At 46.8% G+C, this 11,970-nt stretch overlaps 1 long non-coding RNA gene across 1 annotated transcript in view; it reads left to right on the top strand.

Annotated features, from left to right (window-relative positions):
* The first annotated feature begins 267 nt into the window (after positions 1 to 267).
* LOC109444591 (uncharacterized) overlaps positions 268 to 11,970 on the top strand; it is a 212,080-nt gene continuing 200,377 nt past the window's right edge. The window contains exons 1-2 of the long non-coding RNA XR_012491265.1: positions 268 to 721; positions 3,708 to 3,791. This is a non-coding gene — a long non-coding RNA (uncharacterized LOC109444591). The remainder of the gene's footprint in view (positions 722 to 3,707; positions 3,792 to 11,970) is intronic.

Genomic DNA, 11,970 nt, shown 5'->3' with positions numbered 1-11,970 from the left:
CCGACCCGCCCGGTGCGCTCTGCGAGCAGCAGCGGCGGCTGCAGCGGCAGGGCCGCGGAACCGCGGCGAGATCACGCCGCCCAATGACTGCCCAGTGCCGGGGGCGGTGGCGGCGCCGGCGGGGGCCTCGCCCGGCCGCGCGTCACAACCAATCAGGACCCGCGCCTGGCTGCCAGGCCAATCAGCGGTCGCCGAGCCGCAGCCAACCGCGGAGCACCAGGGGCAGGGTCGCAGCTGGACGCAGCTGGGCGCGGAAGCGAAGGGCGGCGGTGCGTTCCAGCCTGTCCGGCTCCGCCCCTGGCCTGGTCCCTGGCTCCCGCCTCCTGGAAACGCGGCCCGTGTCGCCTCCCACCTCAGGCTCGGTTTACTGTCCCGTGCCATGGGCGAGGTCCTGCGCCCCTGGACCCAGAAGTGGGCATTTCTTTAGCACGCACGGCCAAGCGCTTACTGTGACCAAGGAACGCGAGTGAGGACGCCGAGCCGGGGCCAGGGGGCCAACGTCCGGTGGACCCTTCGAACAGTGCCCCCTCCTTGGGGCCGGTTTACACCGGGCCGGCTTATCGAGCCCTCCCTGGTGCCCAGGTTCTGAGGACCGTGCGTACAGCTGCTGTGTGCCAGCTCTTGCCGTGCGCCCGGGGAGGAGAAACACTGAGCTCCTGTTCTCCTGAGGGAGAGGACAGTAACCTGATGAGAATGACTCAGAGTCACGTTGTAAGATTTGGTGAGCACTTAATATCTGTTAGGCGCCGGGCCAGGAGCTAGGTGCAGCATTTCCTTTACTCTTAATCCATGATGTTGTCTTCTCAGAGGTCCCTCCTGAGCACCCCCGCTCAGAGTTGCCCCCTCCCCCAGTCACTGTGACATCACCCTGTTTTGTGTGCACGGTGCCGGTCATGGGCGATGAACTTGCAGTCTGCGTCTCCCCCACCAGAAGACAAGCTCCTGAGGCCCAGACTTGCTTTGTTCACAGTAGACATAGTAGACGCTCGTTTACTGAGTTAATGCTTGTTGAGGAAATTAAGCTCCGTTACAGGCTTTTACTTACCTCCGCAGGTAAAGGACAGGGGCAGGGTTTTACCCAGGTCTAGCTGGCTACAAAGTATACAATAATCGTTCACATAAATGCCATACAATGTCACCCAATGGGAGCCGCCCTAGAGGCCACGGAAGGACCCAAGAGGGGTGCCTGAGGGGAGCGGGGAGGGGCTCTAAGATCCCTTCGAGATGTCTTTCAGAGGCAATATCCTACCCTGGTTGTCTGAAAGTTGAAGCCCTGAACTCCTCAGCGGTTTGTCATCCCGTCATCTCAGGTCTGTTTCCCGAATGTTCCTGCTACAGGCAGTCACTGTCCCCAGCCGGGCCCAGGCTCCTTCCCTGCTTCCTTCTTCACCTGCTCCCAGGAAAAACAAGCGCTTTGATGGCAGGGACAGGTTGTAGCCCAAGTCCTGGTGAATTCTGGAGAAACTGGCTGGACTTGCGTCATTGATTAATTTACACGTTTGGATTTTCAACCCAGGAGCTTAATTAAGGCCACTTGCCTTGGTGGGGGCTGGGTCTCATATTTCAGGGAAACCCCCTCCAAAGCTCTGGGTGTCCCAGACCTCCAAGCAGTCTGGATGCCTGGTTACCGCTGGTGGCTGGTGTCTGGAGACCCCCTAGTGGCCAGCACAATGGTAACATACAAACAGTGCCTGAGATCATTCATTCGTTTACTCAGCACGTTTATTAAGCACCAACCTGGCTCAGGTAGTGCTTTAGGGAAATAGCAGGGGACATGACAGAGTCTACTGGGGGGTGGGGTCGGGGGTCGGGGAAGGCCTGTTCAAGAAGGGGACATTGGGGGCCAGCCCTGCGGCTCAGGCGGTTAGAGCTCCGTGCTCCTAACTCTGAAGGCTGCTGGTTCGATTCCCACATGGGCCAGTGGGCTCTCAACCACAAGGTGGCCAGTTCGATTCCTCAAGTCCCACAAGGGATGGTGGGCAGCACCCCCTGAAACTAAGATTGAACACAGCACCTTGAGCTGAGCTGCTGCTGAGCTCCCTGATGACTCGGTTGGAGCGCGTCCTCTCAACCACGAGGTTGCTGGTTTGAGTCACGCAAGGGATGGTGGGCTGTGCCCCCTGCAACTAAAAAAACGGCCACTGGACCTGGAGCTGAGCTGCATCCTCCACAACTAAGACTGAAAGGACAACCACTTGACTCGGAAAAAAGGCCTGGAAGTACACACTGTTCCCCAATAAAGTCCTGTTCTCCTCCCGCAATAAAATCTTACAAAAAAAAAAAAAAAAAAAGAAGAAGAAGAAGAAGGTGACATTGGAGCCAAGACCTAAAGGGGGTGAGGGAGCCAGCTGTGCAAATATCTGGTAACATATTGTTCCAAGCTAAGGGAACAGCAAGGACAAAGGTCCTGAGGCAGGAACGTGCTTGCCATGTTCAGGAACAGCAAGAAGGCTAGGGAGACAGGAATTAGGTCAGAGAGGGGGAGATGGGAGGAAGTGAGGTCAGAGAGGGAGCCCACGGGGCAGGGCCTTGAAAGGGATTAGAGAGTCTTTGGTTTTTATTTAAAATGAACTGGGAAGTTTCTTCCCTCTAGGGTTTTGAATAGAGGAATTACATGACCTAATTTATATTTGAAAAAAATTTATTTTTAATATGTAGGACATTCACATGCTTTGAAAATCAAAATTATATTATTTCATATAATGGAATCATTTTTTGTCTAGCTTCTGTCACTTGATACAATGTTTTCAAGATTCATCCATATTGTAGTACTTCATTTCTTTCTTTATTTAAAAAGTTGCATATGCAGTGAGGTTACTTTGTCACAGAGTATATGGAGGCTTAGCTCTTTTTTTTAAAAGATTTTATTGGGGAAGGGGAACAGGACTTTATTGGGGAACAGTGTGTACTTCCAGGCCTTTTTTTCAAGTCAAGTTGTTGTCCTTTCAGTCTTAGTTGTGGAGGGCGCAGCTCAGCTCCAGGTCCAGTTGCCGTTACTAGTTGCAGGGGGCGCAGCCCACCATCCCTTGCGGGACTCGAACCGGCAACCTTGTGGTTGAGAGCTCACGCTCTAACCAACTAAGCCATCTGGCTGCCCCGAAAATGTTTTTACTTTTGATGAAGTCCAATTTATCTATTTTTTCTTGGTTTGTGCTTTAGGTGTCCTATGTCCTCATTCTTTTTTACAACTTTATTGTAGTCTACGGTGTGGCTGGACCATAATAATTCATTTAACTACTTGCCTATTGATGGACAGACACTTGGATTGTTTCCTATTTTGTGATGTTATAAACCTTTTACATAATGTCATTCTGCATGTAAAGGTAGATCAATAGGACACACTCTTGAGTGGGGTTGCTGTGACAAATGTCAAATGCCTTTGTCCTTTTGGTAGATATAGACAAACCTATCAGTAGGTAAGTAGATATTGTGATTGGAATCGTACACTAATTTATACTCCTACCAGCTGTGTTCAAGAGTGCTTGTTTCCCATAGCCTTGCCCTCAGAGTGCGGCTACTAAAGAAAGAAAGATGAAAAATTCAGTCCTTTAGTTATACTGTTCACATGTCAAGTGCTCACTAGTCACTTGTGTCTGGTGGATAATGAGTTGGACAGTGCAGAGAGAGAACGTTTGCACCTTGAGAAAGTTCTATTGGGCAGTTCTGATAAAGAATTGTACAGTGACCTTGACTTTACATTTTAATAGGATCCCCCTGGCTGCTTGTGGGGAATGGATTCAGGGACCGAAGGAGGCAGGAGACCAGGGAGGAGATGACGGCAGTAGGTCCAGGTAAGAGGAAATGGAGGGTCAGCCCAGGGTGACCATGGAGGTGGGAGAAGTAGTCGATTCTGGATGTGTTTTGAAGATGGAGTGGCCGGGATTTTCTGGTTGATGGGATGTAGGGGTGAGGGGAAGAGAGGCTGAGGATGCCTTCCAGGTTTCTGGCCTGAGCTACCGGAAGGGTGGAGGTGCTATTGACCAAGCTGGGGAAGAACAAGGTGGGAGCAGGTTTGGGGAGGAAGAATGTGTTCTGTTTTCAGCATATTATGTGTGACATGCATGTTGGACGTCCCGAGTAATGTTGAGTGGGCATCAAGTTTTTTGCTGGCCTAGAAACTGACATAAATGATTTTGGTCACCAAGATGGGGCAAAGCCAGAAAGGAAGGAAGAGGCAGAATCAAATGCCTAAGATGGGGGCAAAGTTCAAGGGCGGTGATGGGCAGAAAAGTTGTAAGAATAATACCATAAACTTTAATATCTTCTTCACTTTGATCCCCTAGTTGTCAGCATTTTGCTACACTTGATTTGTCATTCTTTTCTCTTTGTGTGCATAATTTCTCTGAACCATTTAAGAGTCAGTTACAGACATGATATCCTTTTATCCCTAAATACTTCAGTGCGCTCTTCCTAAGAACATTCTCTTAGGTGATTACTGTATAGTTTTCAAAATCAGGAAATGTAACATTGATACAATGTTATAATATAATATCTATTGTTCATTTTATTCATTCATTCATTCAGTGGTTAGGCATATATATAATCTATGAAGTAATCCCCCCATAAGCCCAGTACCCATCTGACACCCTACATAATCTTTACATTTTTATTATATTCCCTATACTGTATTTCACATCCCCGTGACTATTTTGTGCTACCAGTTTGTACTTTCTGATCCCTTCACCTTCTCCCCCATCCCTCAACCCTCTTCCCATCTAGCAACTATCAGTTTTTTTCTCTGTATCTATGAGTCTATTTCTGTTTTGTTTATTCATTTATTCTGTTCTTTAGATTCCACATATAAGTGAGGTCGTATGGTATTTGTCTTTCTCAGTCTGACTTATTTCACTTAGTATAATATCCTTTAGGTCCATCCATGTTGCAAATGGTAAGATTTCATTTTTTGGTGGTAGAGTAATACTCCATTGTATAAATGTACCACAATTTCTTTATTCAATTGTCTATTCTTGGACATTTCTGTTGTTTCCATATCTTCACTATTGTGAATAGTGCTGCAGTAAACATAGGGGTGCACATATTTTTTCAAATTAGTGTTTTGGATTTCTTCAGATAAATACCTAGGAGTGGAATTGCTGGATCATAAGGTGATTCTATTTTTAATTTTTTGAGGAAACTCCATACTCTTCCATAGTGGCTGCACCAATCTGCAATCCCACCAACAATGCACGAGGGATCCCTTTTCTCCACATCCTCGCCAACACTTGTTGTTTGTTGATTTACTGATGATGGCCATTCTGACAGGAGTGAAGTGATATCTCATTGTGGTTTTGATTTGCATGTCTCTGATGATTAGTGACTGAGCATCTTTTCATGTCTATTGGCCATTGGTATGTCTACTTTGGAGAAATGTCTATTCATATCCTCTGCCTATTTTTAAGTTGGATTGTTTCTTTTTTTAGTGTTGAGCTGTATGAATATTTTTAAAAATAAATTTTGGATATTAACCCCTTATCAGATGTATCATTAGCAAATATCTTCTCCCATTCAGTAGGATTTATTTTTGGTTTTGTTGATGGTTTCCTTTGCTGTGAAAAAACTTTAGTTTCATAAACGTTAGTAGTCCCATTTGTTTATTTTTTCTTTTGTTTCCCTTGCCTGAGGAGATATATCAGTAAAAATATTACTAAGGGTAATGTCTAAGAGCTTACTTCCTGTATTTTCTTCTAGGAGTTTTATGGTTTTGGGTCTTACATTTAAGTCTTTATCCATTTTGAGTTTATTCTTGTATATGGTGTAAGAAGGTAGTCCAGTTTCATTTTCTTTGCTTGTATCTGTCCAGTTTTCCCAGCACCATTTATTAAATAGACTGTCTTTACCCCCAATGTAAATTCTTGGTTCCTTTACATAGATTAAATGACCATATAGACATGGATTTATTTCTGGGCTCTCTGTTCTGTTCCATTGATATATGTGTCTTTTTATGCCAGTACCATACTGTTTTGATTATCATGGACTTTTAGTATAATTTAATATCAGGTAGCATGATACCTCCAACTTTGTTCTTATTTCTCAGGATTGCCATGGCTATTTGGCATCTTTTATGGTTCCATATCAATTTTAGGATTATTTGTTCTAGTTCTGTGAAAAATGCCATTTTGATAGGGATTGCATTGAATCTATATATTGCTTTGGGTAGTATGGACGTTTTAACTATATTCATTCTTCCTCTCCATGAGCATGTTATATGTTTCTATTTATATGTATCTCCTTTAATTTCTCTCTTCAATGTCGTATAATTTTCTGACTACAGGTCTTTTACTTCCTTGGTTAAATTTATATCTAAGTATTTTAGTTTTTTGATGCAATTGCAAATGGGATTGCTTTCTTAATTTCTCTTTCTGATAATTCATTATTAGTGTTTAAAAATGCAACTGATTTCTGAATATTAGTTTTGTTTCCTGCTACTTCATTAAATTCATTTATCAGTTCTAATAGTTTTTTGGTGGAATCTTTGGCGTTCTCTCTATATAGTATCATGTCATCTGCAAATAATGACAATTTTACTTCCTCCTTACCGATTTGGATGCCTTTTATTTCTTTTTTCTTGTCTGATTGCTGTGGCTAGAACTTCCAGCACTATGTTGAATAGAAGTGGAGAAAGTGGGCAACCTTGCCTTGTTCCTGATCTTAAGGGGAGTGGTTTTCCCCATTGAGTATATTAGCTGTGGGTTTTCAATTGTCCTTTTTAAAAGCCCACTAATTGTCCCAATAATGACCTGAAATCCTTACTCTTAAACTAGTTACTACCAAGGTCATTGTACAGCTTCCAAAGAGAAAACATGTACCTACCTAGAGAGAAGAAAATCAATAATATCCACAAATCTGCCTGAAAGAATCTGGGCTTAGAAATCCTATTCACAGACTCTGTACACCTACAGCAGTTGTTCTCAGCTGGGGATGATTTTGGTCCCAGGGGGCATTTGGCAATGTCTGGAGACATTTATGGTTGCCACACTGGGGGTGGTGATATGCTACTGGCATCTTGCGGGTAGAGGCTAGGAATGCTGCTAAACATCCCACTATGCACAGGACAGCCCCCACAACGGGGAATTCTGCGGCCCCAAATGTCAAGAGTGCCGAGTTTGAGAAACTCTGATCTATAAGTGAATTGGGAGAGACCCCTCCCTCTGTTGCCATTGGCACACCCTGTGGACCCACAATTCACCCCAGCAATGCCGTTTCCCCTTAGCTACCCTGGAAAACCCCACTCCTAGAGGAATAGGGTGGTCCAGCCAAGTTTGTTTCTGATCACTCCAAACTGGAACCACCCACATGCCCCATTAGGAGGAGACGGATAAAATAAAACAATGTCATCACACTGTGCCCATTGCTCTTCCCCAGGCTTCGGTGCTTCTCTGTGAAATGGGGCTGGAAAGGTGAGATTGGAAGGGTGCCAGTTATCTTGGGCCGAGCAGCGACTCTATGACTTACGGTCATAACTGCTTCTGACTCATGTGTAATTGACGCATTGGGGTTATGTGCTGACACGTCTCCGGCCTTCTATCAACAGGAGGCTGCCCAGGAATGTCTCCCCATTGGAATCCAGGGTAGGGCCTCTGCTGAGTCACCTCTGGCTCAGGGTCGGGCTCATTTTAAAAACAGCTTCCATTTCTTTCGTGCCAGCTGTACAGTAGGCTCACTGCTAAGTCTACATTGTAACTCACAACTTCCACATGGATGAGCACACTTACTTTCTTGTTTGCATCTTATAAATGAGGAAACCGAGGCTCACAGAGTCATGACACATAGCTGGGAAAGGCAGAATTCAAACCTGACGGGTCAAATTCCAAGCAGATGCTATTTCCAGTCTGCTGCACCTTCTCCCACATGTGGTCTGCGTTCAGAAAATGTATGCGTGGCAGAGAATGGACAATATATTAATTGATACTAGAACCCTGAATTTTAGCAGGAAACATGTTAGCTGTGTTAGCTAATGTCTACTGTTCCCAGCCTCCCTCGCAGCAGTATGGGACATAAAACTAATTCCAGCCAACAGAATGAGAGGGGAAGTGGCACAAGAGATTCTGGTGTGTGCCCTTAAAGAGGTTGAATTCTACTTCCTCTTCTCTACTTCCCACTGGCAGGAACGTAGATACGATGGCAGTGCTAGCGCAGCCACTTCGGAACATGCGATGGAAACTGCTGATTGAAGATGGAAGCGCTAGAAGACAGAAAGAGTCTGGGTCCTTGACACCTCGGGCCACCATCCAAACCCAGACAGCTTTCATTCAGATGGATGTGAGAGAGGAACGTTAATCATTTTCTTGTCTTGAAGACGCTTGTTATTTGAGCCAGTCTTACATCATTGAACCTATATCCCACTAATGCATTTATTAAATGAATGAATGGATGATTGAATGACAAAGGGCACAGTCAGATCTAGACCCCCACACATATAAAAATATTTGCACAAAGATGAAACTCGAGCCTAGATTGGAAGCATAGTCCAAGTGCAGTGGAAAACTTCATGGCCAGAGAAGCCAGCTCCAAACCTGGTGCTTCTGCTATCTTGCTGTATTTCCCTGGATAACCCACCTGCTCCCTCTGGTCCCCCAGCACTCCTCGGTTGTAAACCAAGCTTAGCAAGTTCATGCAATCTATGCAGTTTGAAGATGTTCATTGTTCTCTACAATTCCACTTCTAGGAATCCATTTCCAGAGAAATTCTCACCTCATAGTCTATGAACACAGGTGCAACGATATAGCTTGGTTTGCGGAGCGAAAACTTGGAAATATCCTTAAAAGTGATTAAATAAACTATGGAACATTCATGCTCCGAAGCGCTACACTGCTGACTGTGGCCACGAGGAATTCTCTGGTGCCACCTGCCGGCACAAAATGATACTGCAGCCCAGCCCCGCGGCATTGGGAATTTCCAGGCTGAGAGAGGTTCCGGGCAGCTGGGAGGATAGTTTGGGAAGTCACAGAGCAGGGAGAGATTTGGAAGGAAGGTTAAGGCAAGGAGGCTGGCCTGGGTGTGGAGGCTGAGAGCAATGACCTGGGTTTGAATTCCAGCTGCACTACTTCCTAGCTGGGTGAACTTGGGACGTCCTCTAAGCCTCTGTTTCTTCTTCTATAAAATGAGAATCCTGGGGTCCAATTCATAGTTGTCTGGAGAGCATTCCATGAGAGAATTCACTCATTTGATTATTTGCTGAACCAACATGGAGCACCTATGAAGCTGCTGATTGATTGGGAATCTCATCTAGGCACCGAGGATATATCAGGACCCGGGTGCTGCCCTCAGGGAGCTTCCAGCGGAGGGGGGAAGACAATCAAGAAGTAAAACTGCATATAAGATAATTTCAGGTGTTGATGGCAGTGGAAGGGAAAATAAAGCGGGAGCTGGATCTGTGCGTGTGGAGGCGCGGTGATAAACTGGTGCTTGCGGGAGGCATCGCTAGGGGGCTGGAGCAGAGGCCTGAAGGAGCTGTGTCGTGTGTGTATAGCGTGCACGTAACATGCTAGCAGAAGAATCTGGCTCATAGTAAATGCACAATGAATGATGGATCAGCCTTACACACAAGGATAGGAAGTAAAGGAGTGATTGGACCCTATTTCCCTCCCAGGGTCGATGCAGTCGCAAGAGAAGATTCCTTGCAGCCTGGTTGGTGGAGAAGCAGCTGCTCCACCTGAGCAGGCCCAGCTCTGGGAGGTCTCGGGCAAAGGACTGTCTGGCCTCCATTTCCTCATTTGGAAAACAGGGTGAGAATGCTCGCCTTGTGAGAGTGGGGGATGTTATGGGCTGACTATGTTCCCCCCACAATTCACATATTGAAGTCCTGACCCCCAGTGTCTCAGAATGTGAATGTATTTGGAGACAGGATCTTTAAGGAGGTGGTTAAGTTAGAACGAGGTCATTAGAGTAAACCCTAAACCCACATGACCGGTGTCCTTAGAAGATGAGAGTAGGACACAGACACACACAGAGGGACAACCATGTGAAGACACAGAGAGAAGACAGCCATCTGCAAGCCAAAGAGGGAGGCCTCAGAGGAAATCAGCCCTATGGACACACTGATCTGAGACTTCCAGCCTCTAGATCTGTGAGAAAACAAATTTCTGTTGTTTAAGCCACCCCGTCTGTGGTGCGGTGTGACGGCAGCCCGAGCAAACCAATACAGGCTGGTGAGTGAATACAGACAAGCACATAGGAGGCCCTCTATAGAGCCTGGTTCCTTGGCCCAGAGCCACACGGGGCCTGGCTCGTGAATCCCAGCATCCCTGCCGACTCCGCATCAGTTTTGAGATCACTGAGGTGACTCGGTGTGGCCCACGTGGTACCTCGGGATCGGCCCTGCCTTGGGGGACCCAGATCACTTAATCTCTGCTCTCCTCTCTGGTTCATAACTCAGTCATTCCAGAACTTCACTGTGGCCATTCTGTAAATTACGGGGTGGCTGGTATGTCAGCTAGGGACTAGTCGGGAGAACGGAGACCACGTTAGGAATTTCAAACAGAAGGAATGGAATACAGGGAATTGCGTGCACAAATAATGGAAGAGCTGAGAGGCCAAAGGGCAAGATGAGGCACCCCAGGGTGAGCTACAGCTGAAGGCTAAAGGGACAGAAGGAGGCTGTTGTATCAAGAGATCCTAGAAGCCAGGGCTAGAATCCTAGTGGGGTCTACCTGGTGGGAACTGGGACCAGGAAGAAAGGGCCTATCAGGCAGGGACTGGTCCTCCTTGCCCTCACATCAATTTCCTGCCGTCCCCTGCTCTGCTCTGAGTTATAGAGGGGCTGACCTCTGCAAGCTGCATTTCCCAGGCTTCAGGTCAGCTGACTTCCCAGTGGCCAATGGGAGGTCCTGGTGGGAGACTGGAGGCCAGGAGGGGAGAAGCCAGAGTATTTCTCCCTCTCTTTACACCTTGTGCTGCATCTCCATCAATGACTGAGTCTCCTCCATGGATCCAGCCCCGCGAGATAGTCCACTGTGCTTCTATCTTTGTTGAGTGACCACAGGCCCCCCGCTGCTGTAACCTTCCCTCTTCCCTCAGTCCCTCCAGCTTAGAGATGGCGACTGCTTTCTGTTGCTGCACGTCTTTGAGCGTCTTTGCAGTCTCTTGCTTGGCTTCTGGGTGCCTCCATCACCCCTGCAACCACTTCCCTGTTGGAAAGTCTCTCTGTTTAAATGCTCAGTGGTTTCCTGGTTAAATGGTAATTGACATGAGAAAAGGATATGAGAGCAAACTGGCAAGTGGCCAGCCCAGCCGGCCTCTCCAGCCCCTTCCCCCTTCTTATACATAACAGCTAGCAGCCTGCAGGTGGGGAGAGGCAGCTGGGTGCTGGGGAGCAAGAGGTGGCCCTAGAGCCAGACAGTCCTCATTTTGTTCTCTCTCTGCCACTTGTCAGCTCTGTAAACTTCATCAAGTTACTTCCCCTCTGAGGCCTCAGTTTCCTTACCTGTCATGTGGGGATAAGGATCATACCTATTGATACAGTGCTGTTCTGAGGATTTGATGAGATGTGGCAGGGAAAGAACCTAGCCACCACCTTTAAAAAGAATAGGGAAGAGGAGACTTCCCCTATCAGTAGTTAAAAGGCATACACCATTATAATACAAGCAGCGGGGTGCCAGCGCAAGGAGAAACAGACCAGTGAGGCAGAGCAGTGGTGTCGGAGCAGCCCATGTGGGTAAGAGAACTAAATACACAAGGGCTTCCCCACAGCTCACCTGGGAAAGGAGAGATTGTTCAGAAGGTGGTGTTGGGAATCTGGCCCAAATCAAACTGGGTCTTTACTTCACACTGCAAACAAAGGTGGACTCTAGATGGATTAAGACTTAACATGAAGTGCAAACCTATAAAACTAGTAGAAGTTATATATACACACTGGAATACTATTCAGCCATAAAAAGGAATGAAATTCTGAGGTGACCAGATGGCTCAGTTGGTTAGAGCGCAAGCTTTGAACAATAGGGTTGCCGGTTTGATTCCCACATGGGCCAGTGA

This window comes from Rhinolophus sinicus, linkage group LG13, assembly GCF_036562045.2.
Source record: "Rhinolophus sinicus isolate RSC01 linkage group LG13, ASM3656204v1, whole genome shotgun sequence".
Lineage (NCBI taxonomy): Eukaryota > Metazoa > Chordata > Mammalia > Chiroptera > Rhinolophidae > Rhinolophus > Rhinolophus sinicus.
The sequence above is the reverse complement of the archived record's forward strand: the minus strand, read 5'-3'. Positions and strand labels throughout refer to the sequence as shown.